Source organism: Chiloscyllium plagiosum, chromosome 11 (assembly GCF_004010195.1).
Source record: "Chiloscyllium plagiosum isolate BGI_BamShark_2017 chromosome 11, ASM401019v2, whole genome shotgun sequence".
Lineage (NCBI taxonomy): Eukaryota > Metazoa > Chordata > Chondrichthyes > Orectolobiformes > Hemiscylliidae > Chiloscyllium > Chiloscyllium plagiosum.
This window is the reverse complement of record NC_057720.1, coordinates 57,721,440-57,741,606: the sequence shown is the minus strand read 5'-3', so window position 1 is coordinate 57,741,606 and position 20,167 is coordinate 57,721,440. Positions and strand designations below refer to the sequence as shown.

General features: G+C 41.0%; 2 long non-coding RNA genes across 2 annotated transcripts; one reads left to right on the top strand and one right to left on the bottom strand.

Annotated features, from left to right (window-relative positions):
• Positions 1 to 892: 892 nt before the first annotated feature.
• Positions 893 to 19,301, top strand: LOC122554431. Its single transcript, XR_006312992.1, has 3 exons — positions 893 to 962; positions 11,861 to 11,979; positions 19,236 to 19,301. It is a non-coding gene; the product is annotated as an uncharacterized LOC122554431 (long non-coding RNA).
• LOC122554428 lies at positions 2,012 to 19,893 on the bottom strand. Its single transcript, XR_006312989.1, has 4 exons — positions 18,165 to 19,893; positions 12,590 to 12,761; positions 12,287 to 12,400; positions 2,012 to 7,015 (listed from the first exon to the last, which is right to left on the bottom strand). It is a non-coding gene; the product is annotated as an uncharacterized LOC122554428 (long non-coding RNA).
• Between the last annotated feature and the right edge of the window lie 274 nt (positions 19,894 to 20,167).

Below are 20,167 nucleotides of genomic sequence, written 5' to 3'. Positions count from 1 at the left end.
TTGTTCTTGACTTCTAGCCAATCTCTCTTCATAACTGAAACTCTCCAGGCTAGCAATATCATGGCAAATCTCCTTGGCAACCTTTCCATTGCTATCATATCCCTCCTGTAATGTGGATTTTCAGAACTGCATACAATACTCCAGCTGTGGCCTAACCAATATTTTATATAGTTCCAGCATTACCTCTGTGCTTTTAAATTCTATGCCTCATCTAATAAAAAAAAAGTGTGGCTTCTTAACCACTTTACCTACCCTTCCCAGTTGCATAGGCCAAATAGCTTGTTTCTGTACTATAAATAGCAAGTAATGTGGAATAAATCATGACTCTATGGACAATTCCAGAAACAACTGATGTTTTCTCTAGATTGCATAACCTTCAACTATAGAACATGGATATTGTTCTTTACTTACATAGAATATCAGGAAGCCCAGGACAAAAGGGGTCACAGGTGACCTGACATAAAATGAATTCTGCACCCCTTGTCTTCTACTGCTTTCCCAAGAGCTGGGGTGGTTAAAGAATATGTTTGAAAATGTAAGAACAGTTTAAGTTTAAAAAAATGTTTAACACTTACACAAAAGATATTTCCTGTTGGTTTTGAACAGTTTCACTTCCAGCAACATGTATGCTTTAAGTTACTTTACTAAACCAACCAATAAAGGCAAAATATACCACATCTGACTGTAGCTGTGGTATGCAAATTGATTGGTGTGGAGTCGGGAAGTTTATAAACACTACACTATGACCTAATACAGCGCTTCAGGTTCATCAGCTGTTTATTGGTCAATTTCCTAGCTGTTTTAGAAGTTGGCAAAAATGATTTCAACCACAAGTGTGAATGCTACAATACTTACCATCTACACATTTTCTGCTTTTTTTTATCATTTGGAAGTGTCGTCTGTGTTACTGCCCAGGGATGCTGAATGATTGACAGATCCAGACTTTCAGAGTTGAACAAGTGGTAAGCATTCATACGGAGCTCAAGTAGAGAACAGATTACTGGTCATCTGTTTCTGCTAATACCATTCTTAGAGAGTTCATTATACTTGTCTGAGCTTAGGACTCACAATGGCAACTCGCCTAGTGGAGGTCTATTTTGATAAATGGGAGTGTTCACCTGGCTTGTTTGACATTTTTATGACGTTATTCTGTGATCTCTTCAGTACAGTTTATGTTATGCTCAGATTAGGTTAGATTAGATTATTTAGTGTGGAAACAGGCCCTTCGGCCCAAAAAGCCCATACCGACCCTCCAAAGAGTAACCCACCCAGACCCATTCCCCCTGACTAATGCACCTAACACTATGGGCAATTTAGCATGGCCAATTCACCTGACTTGCACATATTTGGATTGTGGGAGGAAACCGGAGCACCCGGAGGAAACCCACGCAGACATGGGGAGAATGTGCAAACTCCACACAGACAGTCACCCGAGGTGGGAATCTGGGTCCTTGGCATTGTGAGGCAGCAGTGCAAACCACTGAGCCACCGTGCCAACTCGCACTTGGAAAATTTGAAGGAGGAGTGAAATGTGTAAATGTTCTCATATGATAGTGAAATTGTGGTTGACAGTTTTATGGGGTAGCAGAAATTTTCTCTTTTATGAAGCAAATTTCTGAACGGGTAATGATTTTACCCAGCATTTTAGCACTCACTACTGTTATTATATGGGCTCTTTGGTTCTCCAAGAGTGCGTAACGAGCAAATAGATATGGAGATGGCATGGGAAAAGGATGGGGTGAGTGAGTATGTATGAGAGTGTTAGAGGACTTCACAGTCTTTGGTACAACGTATATGAGGTTGGGCAGGTCTCGTAACCAGGCCAAAGTGAGGACTGCAGATGTTGGAGATTAGAGTCAACATTAGAGTAGTGCTGGAAAAGCACAACAGGTCAGGCAGCATCCAAGGAACAGGAAAATTGACGTTTCGGGCGGGAGCCCTTCATCATGATTCCTGATGAAGGGTTCCTGCCTGAAACGTTGATTTTCCTGCTCCTTGGATGCTATCTGACCTGTTGTGCTTTCCCAGCATCACTCTAATGAGGTCTTGCGAGACTCAGTCCTTGGCCCACAATGTATTGCTGGGGTTGACTCTCTCCTGTCTACAAATCCCTAGAGGAAAGATCGAGCTTTTCGAACAGAGGCAAGCATGCCATGTCAGAAAAATTCCCAATTGGGCTACCTGCTTTAGCAAGAGAGAGAAAAAAAAAATCAGTTAGATTTCAATGTTACTATTTATTGATAGAGGCACCCAACCTTCAACAAACAGTAATGTCACCAATTCCTTTACTGAATCACTGATTAGAGTTCAACATCCAGTGTAAGATTTTTAACACTGAAAATATAAGGAAAAAACAATGCTGTTTCCCTGAGATTAACAAACATTACTTGAGATAGAGAAAGAATTAACATTTCAATTTGGTTTTTCAAACCTCTCATGTTTATTTAGAAATATATTACCTTACCTCGATATCGCTTGGCAGTGCATTGCATCATGCAGCTCGAACTACATATCGGGGCTCTACACTTGACCTTCACTGTCATCATGACTGGTTTCCTCCACAATCAGGATTAGCACTTAGCTGCTGAAACTTGCATATGTGGTTGTCAGCGGAGGGGAGAATTAGAATTAGCTACAACGCCTCTGCTACTGTCCAGCCTGTCACACAAGACTCACCATGGCCACTTCAGCAAGATATTGGCAATCACCTGTTTACAGAACAGCCCGACATGTACTAGACGGGAGCAGAGAAAAAGGAGGTGAAAAACTATATAAAAATTGTAGAGTCAGGCTCTTGTGGAACAATGGTAGTAGTTCGGATCCAAATTCTACCTGCCCTAGAGATGTGTCATAAAATATCTAGACAGATTGCTTTCAAACAACTATCAATTGCAAAGTTACGTTGCTTCAAAGTGGAAGCTAAAACTGACAATTTACACAGGTTTGAACTGGAAATATAAATGCATTCTTATGATTTAAACAGCTGGAGTTGAGGGGCTTATAGAACAAATTTTGTATCAAAGAAGACAAGGTTTGTTTCAAATAGGGATTCCACACAAATACAAAGTAGGCCTGAACCTACAAAGGCCAGGAACATAACAGTTTGTGTATCATATTAATTGGATTTAAATAGACTGAATTAGCAAAGGATAATTAAGAAAGACGCAGATAAGTAAATATAAGTTTAACCTAAACTGGAGGGAGGTATATAAACATAGTTGACTGTAATTACTTTAACTTTAATTTCAAACACAAATATTACTGCAATGATAACACATTAGGCAAAATTTTCACAATATGGAAATTTTAAGAAACTATGACTATCCACAAAATCCACAAATGCATCTGGCTGGTCTTGTTCAAGTTCAAAATTAGAGTCTGAGAAACTGTGCAGTAAGGAAACAACACACACTGTAACAGGTGGGGGACCACAACAAGAACAATGAGGCACAGCAAGATATAGGACCATTTTTGCAGTTGGGTGGGGAGAGACGCAGATTCAGGTACAGATAATGAAGGAAAGTTCCATTAGCTCTTCAGCAATCTGATGTGTTTAGAGCATGGATCTCAATGAAGCAAGAAGAAAAATGGCACTCAGGAAAGGGATACCACAGAAATGCCATGGCGACATGGAGCAATGGTTAATCATGGGCAAGAGTGACATGTAGGGCTGCTGGTGGGATATTTGATAGCTTGAACAGACAATTACTTCTGTAACACAAGGCATTCTGTAATATGTATTCTATATTCCAAGGTAAGAGACTGAATGGAGTGTTTACAAAAGAGAAGGGTTTTCAGTAGACTCAAGGTTTATGTCAGAACCAATGACACTGGAAAGAATGCAATTAAGGTCCAGCCACATTGTTTAAATTATTAGGAACCAGATTAAGATCATTATCTCAAAAAGTAGTAATCTAAGAATTATCATTAGAGTGGAGGAACTGCCAAAATGAGGAGTGAATGTATAGGAGGCGCAGATTTATATTCCAGAGACTACATTACATCTGGGATGGAAGGTGAGCCTAATGATGAACAGAGTGGAGACCAAACACACAGTGGCTGAGCAACGGATGCTTTAGGGTAGTTTTAAATCATTGGACAAAAAAAGTTAAAACAAAATAAAAAATACTAAAGCAGAATATTGGAAGGAAGGGTTAAAAAATAAATGAAGATATGGGAAAGATAAAAGAAGACAAAGAACAAAATCATACCAATCCATAGCAGAACGGATTCATATCAAGACAAAGGTGTTTAAGAAGCAAACTGACAAATCAGAATCAGGTACGACAGAAAATGATGACATCGTTTTAAATGTTTCATAACAAACAATTAAATATAGCCAAGGATAACATAAAACATTCTGGGAGATAGGGAAGGAAGATAGGACCTAGCCAAATATTACAGCAATATCATAACTGTAGATTGTAAAGAAAGATAGAATCTGCATCCATACAATGATTTGTACCGTTACTAAAAAGCACTTCTCAGCCCAGCAAGTAATTTTGAAGCATAATTGCTGTTGTTATGAAGGAAATAAGGCAGACAATTTATACAAAACAGAAAGCTCTTTCTAGTACTGATCGTATTTGTTTCGAATAAGTAGTGTGGAAAGCAAAGGTCTGGGCATCAGTTATCATAAAATTAGGTTCATTACAAGAAAGGAATAGGGAAACATTGCCAAAGGATACTTGATGGGAAAGAATAAAATGATAAAATGAAGAATAAAGGGAAAATAAACTGAAGATCAGAAAAAATGTTTAAACAGAAGGTGGAAATTCCAGAAAGGCAAAAAAGATTGTATTATTGAAGTTAGAGGTTTCAAGCAAGAAAATCTAGCTGAAATATGAAATTACAAAAAAAAGGAATGAATGCTTCCAGTAAAAGATCATAAAGATAAAGTCAGGGTAAATACATTAAAAAATTACATACATTGAAAAAAAAATTAGAAGATTTAAAATGTAACAAACATTAAAAACATTTTTTTAAATGAAGATTAAGAGAAATCAAAAGCAATAATGCAAACCAACATTAGGACTAATTAGAAATTAAGAAAGCATGTCATGGAGAATGAGTAAACACTGACTTTATCTCAGTTTTCATAGAGGGCTTAGACAAAATTCAAGGGTAGCACCAGGACCTTACAGACAACATCCAAAAAAGTTAAAGATGAAAAGTAGGGGCTTTAGTTTTGTTTTCTACCGTTTCAATGCATAAGAATTGGGATATATACTTGAGGATGGAAAATAAAATTCAGTTCTTCAAAAGAGGAAGCAGTTTTACTTCAGCTGTTGGGAAACTACCAGTGTCTATAAAAGGATGAAGTTACAAAATAGTTCAATAAATTTGAACTAAATGAGGACTAGTCTACACAAATTTCTAAAGATTGTTCCTCATCAGCTATAGAGAATTATATAAAAATATAAAGCAAATATAGCAACTATGATTTGTGGGAACTTTCAAAAACTGTATTCCATCAAGTACCGCAAAAGAAACTTCGGATAAAGATGACAAATGAACTTAAAAAGGTTATATAATCAGACACAGAGGTTGTTAAAATCAGAAGTGACGTGATATCAGCTCTGATGAAAAGTGATCTAGATTCGAAATATTAGCTTGCTCTCTCTCCATGGGTGCTGCCTGACCCACTGTGATCATCAGCATTTGTTGTTTTCAGTACAGATTCCAACATCTATAGTAATTTGCTCCTACAGTATTTTGATTGCCACTTGACATGAGTCCATTTTGCAAGCACTCAATAATATCAATTTATAAGTGAAATCATTTGGAATTAATGGAACAACAACATTTTCTGATATCAAGAAATCAAGGAGAAAGGAAAATATTCAAAGATTGTTTGAGGGCACAGACAGGCCAGCAGGATGAGCAGATAGGTGTCAGGTGGAGACTGTCAGTCTTTTCCCCTGACTTTGTTTCCAAGGATTGGACCACAAACTTTGATTGGCTTGGTCCATGCTTATGGGCAAAATACTACAGTAGTTAGCTACTGCAGGGTGGCTGACCAGGAAACTCTCCTGCTCGCACACTTCATGGCAAGTGGTATCAGTAGGATATACAAGCTTGTTTGTAGGGTATAAACTTGTTTGGTCACATTTAATAGACCTTCCATGCCAACAGCTCCTGGATGGGGACTCAGATCTGGAGATTCTAAACCAGAAGTGGGTGCTACCATTGCAACACAAGATCACCCCTTCAGTTAAATCCATTGTGGAAACATGTGGACTATTAAGAGTGGAAAGAAAAATAGTTAGAAAAAAAACAACAGAGACTAGATAATCTAAATGTTTGCATTCTACTGCAGTCCAACATTTTTTGATATCTAGGAACTTGCAATAGTTTATGATGTAGCGTACAACAAATTTCTGTTTAAATTATTTAGTTTATAAATTAGGAACTTCAACAGTCCAAAATATCAGGAATACCAAAACATTCTCAGTGGGATCAAGGAATGGAAAACCAACAATCTTCATATTTTTGATCCCACAAGGCTTCTGCACAACTTAATTTGAAATAAAATGAAAATAATATGCACTATTCACTGGAATATGAATTTTCTGCACCTCTGTTCCTTTAAAATTAATCATTCACTAATAGGAGTTAACTGCATTTGCCGCAGTCTTATGACTTGATACAAATAATGCACAAACTGTAAATTTGGCTGTTTTGCAAAAAAAACATTTAGTGAGCGAAGTTTGCAGCATTATGTTCACCAGACAGCTGGATTTGTTTTCCATTTACAGTGTGACATTCTGTCTGTACTATGTAAATTCATTCGCAGTGTCCTAAAACTTGAGTGGGTCCAGAGTAAGTGACAGGGAAAATTAAAATCAGCCTGGGCTCCTGCCCTTTATCAGTACGACGCAATGCTCTTCCTATACTTGTTCAAGATTCTTCCCCCAGACAAACCATACAGTATACTTATCCATAAATGAAGTGCAGCCTCGAGGATGAAGTGTCAGAAAGCTGATTATGCCTGAGGGAAGACCTCCAGTAATGTCTGAAAATCAAAGACAATAAGTATTGTGTTCAGGTTCAATGCCTCCCACAGTTAAATAGCATGTCAAAGCTCACAGAGAGGAGTTATAAATAAGTTACAGCACACAAGCATGTTATTGCTAGTCACAAAGTGCCTGTAGAAATACAGCAAAAGGAGGCAAAGTCTTTGTATTTGGTGAGTTGCGGAGGGGAAGGAAAAAGCAATGAAATTCTAATAGAAAATAAAATCAGCACTCGACAGCAACAATATTTACATGCAGTAGGTTTTCCACTCCACTGAATTCTTGTTCTCAGTGCACTGTAGGGAAATCGAGTCAGAAGTTGAAGGAATTCCCATATTCAGAGAAAATTGGGAGAGAACTCAGACCCCCTCGTGCTCTTGCAGAAAGATATTGCAACACAGATGCAAAGAGCAAAAAGCAAATTGACTATGCACCATTGGCAGTGTGTTCCACACACCCACCACTCTCTGTGTAATGAACCTACCTCTGTCATCTCCCCTAAACCTTCCTCCAATCACCTTAAAATTATGCCCCCTCATGACAGATATTTCCACTGTGGTAAAAAGTCTCTGGCTATCCACTCTACCTATGCCTCTCATCATCTTGGACAACTCTATCAAGTCACCTCTCATCCTTTTTCACTCCAATGAGAAAAGCCCTAGCTCCCTCAACCTTTTTTCATAAGGCATGTCCTCCAGTCCAGGCAGCATCCTGGTAAATCTCCTCTGCAAAGCTTCCAGTTTCCTATAATGCAACGACCAGAATTGAACATAATATTCCAAGTGTGGTCTAACTAGGCTCTATAGAGCTGCAGCATTATCTGCAAATGAAAGCCAACACACCAGATATCTTCTTAGCAACCCTATAAACTTGGGTGGCAACTTTGAGAGAGCTATGGACATGGACCCCAAGCTCCCTCTGTTCCTCCACCCTGCCAAGAATCCTCCCTTTAACCCTGTATTTTGCATTCAAATTCGACCTTCCAAAGTGAATCACTTCACACTTTTCCAGGTTGAACTCCTGCCAGTTATCAACCCAGTTCTGCATCCTGTCAATATCCATTGCAACCTACACTTTTCACAACTCCACCAAACTTTGTGTCATTGGCAAACTTACTAATCCATCCTACCACTTCCTCATCCAAGTCTTATATATATAAAAAAAAAATCACAAACAGCAGAGAGCCCATAACCAATCCTTGCAGAACACCACTGGTCACCAAGCTCCAGGCTGAATACTTCCCATCGACCACCAACCTCTGTCTTCTATGGGCCACCCAAATCTCTCTGCAGACAATCCAATGCCTCCTTACTTTCTGAATGAGCCGACTATGGGAAACCTTAGCAAACGCCTTGCTAAATTCCATGTACACCACATCCACTGCTCTATCTTCATCAAGCTTACTGTCACATCCTCAAAAAGAATTCAATAAGGTTTGTGAGGCATGACCTTCCCCTCACAAAGCCATGCTGACTATCTCTAACCAAACTTTGGTTTCCCAAGTATCATATATCCTGTCTCTCAGGAATTCTCTCCAATACTTGGCTCACCACTGACATAAAACTAACTGGTCTGTAATTCCCAGGATTATCCCTATTCCCTTTCTGGAACAAGGGATTAACTTTTGCCACCGTCCAATCACCTGACACTAATCCAGTGGACAGTGAGGATACAAAGGTCATTGCCAAAGGTGCAGCAATCACTTCCCTCACTTCCTACAGTGACCCACGGTATATCTTGTTTGGTCCAGGGGATTTATCCATTCTTAGGTTTTTCAAATTTTTCAGCACATCCTCCTTAACATCAATCTGTTCTAGCATATCAGTCTATTTCACCCTGTCCTCAGAAATGTCAAGGAGTCTCTCAGTCGTGAATACTGAAGCAATGTATTCACTAAGTACCTCCATTACCTCCCCTGACTCCAGGCACAAGATCCCTCCACCATACCTGAGGGCCTTACTCTCACATAAATGTAGAATGCCTTAGAGTTTTCCTTAATCCTACCTGCTAAAGCTTTTTCATGCCCCCCTATTAGGTCTCCTAAGTCCATTCTTCAGTTCCTTCCTGGATACCTAGGGTCCTGTCTGATCCTTGCCTCCTCAATCTTAAGCAAGTTTCCTTCTTCCTCTTGACTAGATGTTCCATATCCCTTGTCACCCAATGTTCTTTCAATCTACCATCCCTCCCTTGCCTTGGTGGGACAAACCTGTCCAGCACGATCACCAAGTGCTTCCTAAACCACCTTCATATTTCTGTCGTGCATTTCCCTGAGAACATCTGTTCCCTCTTTAGGTGCCCCAGATCTTGCCCAATAGCATTGTAATTCCCCCTTTCCCAACTAAATACTTGCCTGTACCGTCTGCCCCGTCCCTCTCCACGAGTATAGTGAAGGTCAGGGAGTTGTGATCACTATCACAGAAATGCTGTCCCACTGATAGATCTATCCCCATAATGTCAAACTTTCACCTCAGCCCTCACATTCAGTTCTTCTGTCCATGTTTTGATTAAGGCTATAATAATGTTTGGCACTGTGATGAAGTGCCACAACAGTACTGATGACTAAACCTGCCCAATATACTGTTAACAATATCTGGCTAACATCAAGACATGAGGATTGGCATGGCAAGGAGTAAACAGTGAGATTGGGCCTGCCCTACTTTTTATGGGCAAGAAATACCTGAGCAATTTTCCACTTTGTCATCAAAGGATGTCAATGTTGTAGTCACACAAGAGGAGCACAGCGAATTCTACTATACAACTTTTCAGTGCTACAGCATGGATCTTGTTAGCAATCATAGCCTTTGACATATCCTGCACTCTCTGCTACACTTGAACCATGCTGGCATCAGCATCCTGACAACTCCAATAGCTAGGACTGTAGAGAGCACTTTACAACTAAAAAAAACACCGATGATTTCTCGTGAGGGGATGCATATGAAGCAAAATGAATATGGCAGCATTGCAAGGCAACTATTGCGATTATGACAACCATCGTGGGATAGGAAGGGACAGAGTGCACCAACACAAAAAGTAGCAAATAGGGCAAATGAGGAAAAAAAATGAAAAAGATGCAAAATTAATAGGTCTGCACTTAAGCGTATTTAGCAGTCTAAACAAATGAATTAATGGGGCAAATAGAGGTTAATAGGTATAATCTTATAGCTATCATAAAAACAAAGCTACCAGGAGATACAAGTTGGAAACTAAGTATTCACGTGATTGGGTAGCTTTGTTAACTCAAGATGGAAAAGAATGATATCAACAAGGAGAAGAAGATAGGGGCGGCATGGTGGCTCAGTGGTTAGCACTGCTGCCTCACAGCGCCAGGAACCCAGGTTCGATTCCTGCCTCAGGTGACTATCTGTGTGGAGTTTGAACATTCTCCCAGTGTCCACGTGGGTTTCTTCCAGGTGCTCCGGTTTCCTCCCACAATCACAAAGATGTGCAGGTCAGGTGAAATGGCTATGCTACATTGCCCATAGTGTTATGTGCATTAGTCAGGGGTAAATATAGGATAGTGGAATGGGTCTGGGTGGGTTACTCTTTGGAGGGTCGGTGTGGACTTGTTGGACTGAAGGGTCTATTTCCATACTGTAGGGAATCTAACCTAAGATATTGGTGGGATTTTAGTCTACAGGGCTCCCACAGCAGCTATAGGATGGAGAATATATTTGGAGATAATAAGTGAATGTAACATAGGCTGTACATTAATCAATTCATGTACATTGGAAAACCAAATTGGTAGAGTAGCCAAGAAGAATTCACAGAATTTATTCAGAATGTTCTTCACAAAACGTAGTCCAAAGTCTACAAGACAGAAAAAGGCCCTTCAGCCTGTCAAGTTAGCACTGGTAACACAAACAGGTAGTGACCTATTCTAATCCCATTTACCATCACTTGGCCCAAAGCCTCATATTCCTTACATCGCAAGTCGAAAGACTTCTTACATGTTATGAGGGTTTCTGTTTGTACCAGCCTTACAGTAGAGAGGTCCAGATTCCAACTACTCTGGGTGATAAAGAATTTCCTCATATTTCATCTGACCCTCCTGCTCCTTAAGTCTGTAAGCCCGGTCATTGATCCCTCTACCATGGGACAGACAGACGGATGGACACCTGGATACCTGTGTGGAACAACAATGCAAAGCTCCCCATTCCTTTCCACTACTTAACATTTGTCCATGGCAGCATGACCACAGATGTCAACATTGTAAAACACTTCCAATAGAAAGTTTGATTAGACCCAAGAGGTTGGCATGCCAACTTAATGCAGGCAGAAGCTAGCCTGTGTAACTCATCACTGACTGACTGCAGGAGAAATTTGGTGGTCCCAAGGTCGAGCCAAGAGCTGTCACCTGCCAATTTTACAGGCCCCTTAAAGGAATGAACCTACTTCAGATACCAGCAATGAGGCCATATTGGTAGGGATCGGTTGAAAAGAGAGGTTGGGTGACTGCAAGTGAGGGAGGGTTGGGGTTGGAAAGAGGGATGCTAAGCTTTGGGGTGCAAGGAGGGGGCTGGGAAAAGCGTGTGGGGGTATGGAATTTGTGTCTGTGTGGCGGCGGGGGGAGACAGGGAAACAGAGACTGATGACAATGTGTCTGCAAGGTGGGAAGGTGAGTGTAAAAGAGGGGCCTTAGTGAGTCTTCTGTCACGAGTGTCGAGGGCTTAGCTAAATCCAAACAAACAGTCTATTAAATAATATGACTTATAGAAAGTGCGCTCAAGCATATTTTACGCTCAGCTAAAGTAAGCAAACTTTAATAATTAGATACTGTACATTAAAATGCTGTTTTAGTGCTGGTTTGTTCTTGCTGACATCTGTGTCATGTATTTGTTTTTCAGGTGTTCAAATAAACAGTCACTTTCAAGAATAATCCAGAAGCCTGTGTAAAATGGAGGCTTCAATTCCTTGCTCAGATTGATGTGCAAGAACCCATGGCACTATTTCATGAAAGAGCAAGGTAACTCTCCCAAGTGCCCCAGGAAGTATTTAACTCTCAATCAACATTAGAGTAAGAGATGATCTGTCTTTATCACATTGTTGAGCAAACATTACCTACTGCACTTTCTACATTACAACAGCGGCTACACTTCGAAAGCATGGTGCGTTACAAATACAAGTTTGTGTTTTTTTTAAAATTGAATTGAAAAGTAGTTATCATATATTCTAATCAGCCCTAGTTTTTGATCTTCCAACAAATTCTCTCCATATCTATCCTGTCCAAGCCATTTATAAATTTAAAAGTTGTAACATTAAGGATTACTTACCATTGAAAGAAAACTAAAAGTTCATGAATATAAATATTCATGCTTTTATTTTTAAGGCCTTCATTTTATACCAAAGCAAAGAATGCAGCTCCATAAAGCAGGAAACCTCCAAAGCTGAAAAGAATGAATCACAAGCAAAGGCAAATGTGAAATTAAATTATGCTAAACCTAAATTACAATTTCATATATTAGAATCTACTTTTTCAACTTTTGTACTTTGACAGTACACAGTATTAAATCTGAATAAACACACAAAATTTTCCATCGGAGTGTAAATTTGTAGTTGAAGAACTAGTCACATACCTCAGGGAGAAAGTGAGGTCTGCAGATGCTGGAGATCCTGAAGAAGGGCTTATGCCCGAAACGTCAATTCTCCTGTTCCCTGGATGCTGCCTGACCTGCTGCGCTTTTCCAGCAACACATTTTCAGCTAGTCACATACCTCAACATGAAAGAATGTGTGTGCATCAGGCAATCTTAGGAAAATGACAAAAAACTCATTTTAAAATTCTTTCATACAACGTTGATATCACTGGCAAGGGTAACATTTATTGCACATCCCTAGTTGCCCTAGAATAGGTGGCAGTGAGCCACCTGCTTACACCCTGTAGTTCAAGTGTATAGGTATACCCAAAATGCTGTTAGGAAAGGAGTCACTGCAAACTATCATGGCAGTCAGCTTTAGATTGGCTTGACAAAAACAGGAGTTGCTAGAAAAACGTAGCAGATCAGGCAGCATCTGTAGGGAGAAGTACAAAGCTAACATTACAGATAGGCACAGTAACAAAATTCTAACCCTGTTTCTCCGTCCACAGATGCTACCTGCCCTTCTACCATTTGCTGTTTTTATTTCCGATTTCCATTATCCTCAGTGCTTTGCTTTTGTCTGACAAACAAGATGTCAAATTTAAGTACACAGAGGCAGAAAATGCCTGTTTTCATACTTGGGCTTCAGAGAAAATCAAACATCAGATAAATACAGTCAATATTTAATCATAAAAGTAAACACCTACAGTGCTTAATATAGAACAAACAGCCAGGTATGTCAAAAACACAATGGAAATTTCAACAATTTAAAAGTCAGTACAGTCAATATACAAATAGGAACATTTTTGGTGGATCATCAGTCATCGACTTTTGCTTTCTCACCTTTCAATTTCTCAGCTAAAGATGCAGATCATGCAGGATCACAGTTCCATTAGTGTTAGGTGTCCTTCAGCACACTGACCAAGTAACCACAGCCTGAGCAGCAAGCACCAATCAGCTACTTAACCACAGAGACATCTTGACTGAGCTAAATATCCAGTTGTAACACTGAACAATGGTCAGTCATACAGTTCCTAGTTAGCCCGTCTACCATCCACAAGGGAAAACAGTATGACAGTTTTCTCCACACTTGCCTGGGTGCTGAAGCATGATTGGTGTTAAAAAAGCTCAACATCATTCACGACAAAGCAGCCTGCTTGATCAGCACCCCTCCACCACCTTCAACATTCACTCCCTTCACCACTGACACACAGTGGTAACCATGTGTACTATATACAGGATGCCAAGGCATAAAATCATCCAGGCTTCTTCAAAAGCATCTTCCAGTCCACCATCTCTATCACCTAAGATTAGGGCAGTAGACACCTAGCATGGGAAGACTCATCTTCTCGACACATAACAGTTGGACATGGAGCTATACCACCATCTGTTCACTATTGTTTGGTCAAAAATCGCAGAACTCCATTCTTAACCACACTGAGGGTGCTCCTCCATCCCATGTGGCAGTTCAAGAAGGTGACTTACCATTAGCAAGCTAGCCAGCAATACCCATATCCCATGAATGTATAAAAACAGTCAGGAAACCAGTAGTTTACTTGTTTCATGACTTATCTTTTTTCAACTTAAGTGTCATGGCTCTACACCAGGGTTTCTCACTTTTATATACAAAGAAAAATCAAAACCTGGCCTTTTATTCTGTAACAAACATGGAGAATACTGGAGAACTCGACAGGTCTGGCAGCATCTACGAAGAGAGAAACAGTTAATGCTTAGAGTCAAGTCTGACTCTTCTTCAGAACTCCCATTCAGCGCACATTCTCTATCCTGTCAACAACTCAGATAAAACACTGTTCCCCATCTCCACAAATTCCCACTCGCTCCTGACCATGATTAACTATGGTGGTGTTTGGTCCTGAAACTCAAACATGAGAATGTTAAAATGTTAACATCCATCCACAGCCTTGCCTTTCGCTATCACTGTAACCCTTCCAGAACGACCTTTCTGATTAAGCCTCTTTTAAAGTGTCTTAGGATATTTATCGCGATACCACAGAAAACATGAGTTCTCAATTAGAATTCAACATATATGTGAATGAATAATTATTGTAGATTTGGTACATTCTTTATAAATATTACTGGAGACGGAACTAGACTGTCCACAATCTCAATGTCATATTTAACCCTGAGATGAACTTCTACTCAATTACCAAAATTTCTGTAAAACTGCTCAAATTCATCACAGAGTCCCATTCACACATCACTGACTCACAGTGGATTCCAGTCTGGTCACGTTCAAGTTTGAAGTTCTCATCTTTGATTCAAGAATTCTCCATGGTTTTCCAACTTCCCCTCCCTGTGCACATGCCCTTCTGAGATCTCAGTACTCCCCCAATTCTGACCAATTGTAATCCTTACAGTAGATTAGATTAGATTAGATTAGATTACTTACAATGTGGAAACAGGCCCTTCGGCCCAACAAGTCCACACCGCCCCGCCGAAGCGCAACCCACCCATACCCCTACATTTACCCCTTACCTAACACTATGGGCAATTTAGCATGGCCAATTCACCTGACCTGCACATCTTTGGACTGTGGGAGGAAACCGGAGCACCCAGAGGAAACCCACGCAGGCACGGGGAGAACGTGCAAACTCCACACAGTCAGTCGCCTGAGGCGGGTATTGAACCCGGGTCTCTGGCGCTGTGAGGCAGCAGTGCTAACCACTGTGCTACCGTGCCGCCCAGTACTGGCAGCCTTCGTTACAGTTGCCCTAAACATTGGAATTCTCTCCCAAATTTTTGTTGCTCTTAGAGAGTCATGGAAACAGACCCTTTGGTCCAACCTGTCCATGCCAACCAAATATCCCAACCCAATCTAGTCCCATCTGCCAGCACCCGGCCCATATCCCTCCAAACCCTTCCTATTCATATACCCATCCAAATGCCTCTTAAGTGTTGCAATTGTACGAGCCTCCATTACTTCCTCTGGCAGCTCATTCCATACACACACCACCCTCTGCTTGAAAATGTTGCCCCTTAGGCCTCTTTTATATCTTTCCCCTCTCACCCTAAACCTATGCCCTCTAGTTCTGGACTCCCCGACCCCAGGGAAAAGACTTTGTCTATTTACCCTATCTATCTCTCTCAATTTTGTAAACCTCTATAAGGTCACCCCTCAGCCTCCGACACTCCAGGGAAAACAGCCCTCAGCCTCTCCCTATAGCTCAGATCCTCCAACCCTGGCAACATCCTTCTAAATCTTTTCTGAACCCTTTCAAGTTTCACAACATCTTTCCGATAGGAAGGAGACCAGAACTGCATGCAATATTTCAACAACAACCTAACCAATGTCCTGTACAGCCACAACATGACCTCCCAACTCCTGGAATCAATACTCTGACCAATTAAGGAAAGCATACCAAATGCCTTCTTCACTATCCTATCGACCTGCGACTCCACTTTCAAGGAGCTATGAACCTGTACTCCAAGATCTCTTTGTTCAACAACACCCCCAGGACCTTACCATTAAGTGTATAAGTCCTGCTAAGATTTGCTTTCCCAAAATGCAGCACCTCGCATTTATCTGAATTAAACTCCATCTGCCACTTCTCAGCCCATCTGGTCCAGATCCTGTTATAATCTGAGGTAACCCTCTTTGCTGTCCACTACACCTCCAATTTTGGTGTCATCTGCAAACGTACTAACTGTACCTCTTATGCTCACATCCAAATCATTTATGTAAATGACAAAAAGTAGAGGACCCAGCACCGATCCTTGTGGCACTCCACTGGTCACAGGCCTCCAGTCTGGAAAAACAACCCTCCACCACCACCCTCTGTCTTCTAACTTTGAGCCAGTTCTGTATCCAAATGGCTAGTTCTCCCTGTATTCCATGAGATCTAACCTTGCTAAGCAGTCTCCCATGGGGAACCTTGTCGAACGCCTTACTGAAGTCCATATAGATCACATCTACTGCTCTGTCCTCAATCAATCCTCTTTGTTACTTCTTCCAAAAAATCAAGTTTGTGAGACATGATTTCCCACACACAAAGCCATGTTGACTATCCCTAATCAGTCCTTGCCTTTCCAAATACATGTGCATTCTGTCCCTCAGGATTCCCTCCAACAACTTTCCCACCACCGAGTTCAGGCTCACCGATCTATAGTTCCCTGGCTTGTCCTTACCACCCTTCTTAAACAGTGGCACCAGGTTGTCCAACCTCCAGTCTTCTGGCACCTCACCTGTAACTATCAATGATACAAATATCACAACAAGAGGCCCAGCAATCACATCTCTAGCTTCCCACAGAGTTCTCGGGTGCACCTGATCCGGTCATGGGGATTTATCCACCTTTACCCATTTTAAGACATCCAGCACTTCCTCCTCTGTAATCTGGACATTTTGCAAGATATAACCATATTTCCCTACTTTCTATATCTTCCATATCCTTTTCCACGGTAAATACTAGTTGCTTCATAGATCAAAGAATCCCTACAGTGTGGAAACAGGCCATCTGGTCCAACAAGTCCAAACCAACCTTCCAAAGAGTAACCCACCCAGACCCATTTTGCACTTTGGGCAGCATGGTGGCACAGTGGTTAGCAATGCTGCCTCACAGTGCCAGAGACCTGGGTTCAATTCCCGCCTCAGGCGACACACTGTGTGGAGTTTGCATATTCCCCCAGTGTCTGCGTGGGTTTCCTCCGGATGCTCCAGTTTCCTCCCACACTCCAAAAATGTGCAGATTAGATGAGTTGGCCATGCTAAATTGCCTGTAGTGTTAGGTCAAGGGGTAAATGTAGGGGAATGGGTTTGGGTGGGTTGCGCTTCGGCGGGTCGGTGTGAACTTGTTCGGCCGAAGGCCCTGTTTCCACAGTGTAAATAATCCAATCTAAATCTAAAAAAAATTCTCCTACCCTATTACTCTACATTTCCCCTAACCAATGCACTTACATATCCCTGAACACAATTGGTAATTTAGCATGGCTAATTCACCTAACCTGCACATCTTTGGATTGTGAAGGAAACCAGAGCACCTGGAGGATAACCCAAGCAGACGTGGGGAGAATGTGCAAACTCCACACAAACAGTCACCCGAGGCTGGAATCGGCTGGGTCCCTGGCGCTGTGAGGCAGCAGTGCGAACCACTGAGGCACCATGCCAGCCATAGCTCTTTGGTCAAGCTTTTGGTAACATGTCCTAATACTTCCTGGTGTGTCTGGTCATTAAATTTTGCTTGATAATGTTCCTGTCAACTGCTTGGGGTGCTTGTATCTCACAAAGGGTTTGATATAAATTTAACTTGTTTAAAAATTGAATGCATTGCAAATTAAAACCTTTTTGGGCACACGCAACATTAAAGCACTTTACTCTAAAAATTCCAAGTAACTTTCAAAGGATAAAATGTTGAGACAATGTAAACAACTCCATGTCCGGCCACATATGTTTTCTACATCTGCCACGGTTCCTCTCAGTTTACGAACAATCAGAATCTGAAAACCACAAATAAAATCCAAACGATTTGAAACAAATCCACTTATTTCGTCAACAGATTCATTTGAAGTACATCTCAAAATTTATTCGATTAAGCAGTAAGTTAGCTTCACATCACCTTTCAAGAGGGAGGAGGTAATGCTCCTTCGTAGGGGAAAGACATTTAGAATCAGAGACTCGATGCTCCACCTTCTCTCTCCATGCTCGACCCTAGCTGATTGTAAACAACTTAGATCTGGGCGCTGTTTCCCATCTTTCGAACCTGCAGAAATCTCCAAAACATTAAAAAAAACGCAAAACTGAAAACATTTTTTTTTTTTAAAACAAATCCGTCCCTAATACAAACTTACATCATATAAACAAAATCTAAGCGACACAATGGTAGCAAAATAGATTCGAATTGCAAAATAAGAAAAACACGTGAAACCCAAATAAATTGGCTCCGAGACACTGGAAGATTCCACCAGCTTCTAGAAATTGGCATCTTACGCTGACTGCCAGATTTGTCCTAATTCGTTATTTTAGCAATGACTCTTCTCACACCAGCAGTTTGCGTGAAGTATAATTTACTGCATGGTACATGCACTGTCAAGAGATTCAACACAAATCTGTCAAACTTCTCTCCCGAATTAGTGCACGCATAGCTAGCAGTGCCTTGCCCACTACTGAGTCTAGACACAATGAGCCCCCGGGAGCCCCCAGCTCAGAGGCGCTCTCAGTCTCAGTCTGACAGACAGCGCTGGTCCTGCTGCCGCTGGCGGCACGATCGCTCGCTTTCCTCCCCCTCACACTATCTGTCTGCCTGGCTGCCTTTCCTCTTTCTCTTCACTCTCCTCTCTTTGTTTACATGCATATTATTTTATGACGCAGCAAACACACTCTCCCAATGTGACTGCCGCCATTTTTGTGTTTATATTAAATCTCTCAACCATGTGATATATAAAAAACTTCCGGGTCCCTCTCCAACTCCCCAGAGTGTTTGGGGGAAAAAAACAACGCAAGACATATTTAAAGTCAGCCTCCTTCTCGTTTATTTTTGCTATTGCTTGGAATATATAACTTGCTTTGCTCCTAATTGCTAAACATTTACCAATAAACTCGTTATAGTGCTCAGATATAACTGGTACAGGCGGGCATCGATAATAATATATGCCGGTGTATGTTATTCTGTTACAATTTTCTCGAAAAGGACCAGCCTTGGACCCTGCTTGTTCGACATCAGAGGCAAAAAAACAACCCCATATCTCACTGTGAGCTCTTGGTTTTTGGCTTCCTCGATGGAGGGATTGCAAAGATGGGTATTTCCCGGTTTGCTGAGTCATACCAACCCCAGAGAGAAGCCCAAGGAGCCACAGATTAATCACTCCGAAACAGAAGAAGAAAATGCAAAACTCACAAGCTTTAAAGATGTTCCGTTATTACAGACTTTTGTTTGTGTCTCTCGCCCTCAGACGTTGACGTCTTTGTAATTATATCACACGACAGCATTCACAGTGGGAGAATGTGCTTATTGTTATTTATGAAATATGGAGCTGACAACCTCCCCGTGAGTCTGCTACTTGGACAAATGTTAGAGGTTGAACGGGGACCTTACCAATTGTACCTTGTAATGATTAAATAGCTGCAAACAAGGAGGAGGAGGGTTCATCCAATAATATGAATTATTTTGGATTTTGTCAAAATACATTGGCAGAAAGGAGATAAACAATCTCAATCTGTGAACAAGGAAAATAATATCATTCGGCCAATACAATGAAATAGGATTTTTAAAGTACTTTGGAGAATTTTTTTCCTTCTTTTATTTTTGCCATTTGCTTCCATTGACATGCTGTTTGTTACGTTTGAGTACAGAATGGCACAACAGAGAAATAAGGCTTTCAGCCCATCACATTCGTGCTGTCTTTTTGGCATGACTTCCAATTAATCACATTGCCCTGCTGTCTTCCCACAGCCCACTACATTTTAATACAATACATTTCATCATGATTGGCATTGCAAAGATTATTTTGCACTTCAAACTGGCTGCTCATTCCAACCTATCCCTTATATTTAAATAATATTTGATGGGGTTCCAAAACAGTACACGGTTCGAAACAGCTTGCTGAACAGTCAAGCCTGATA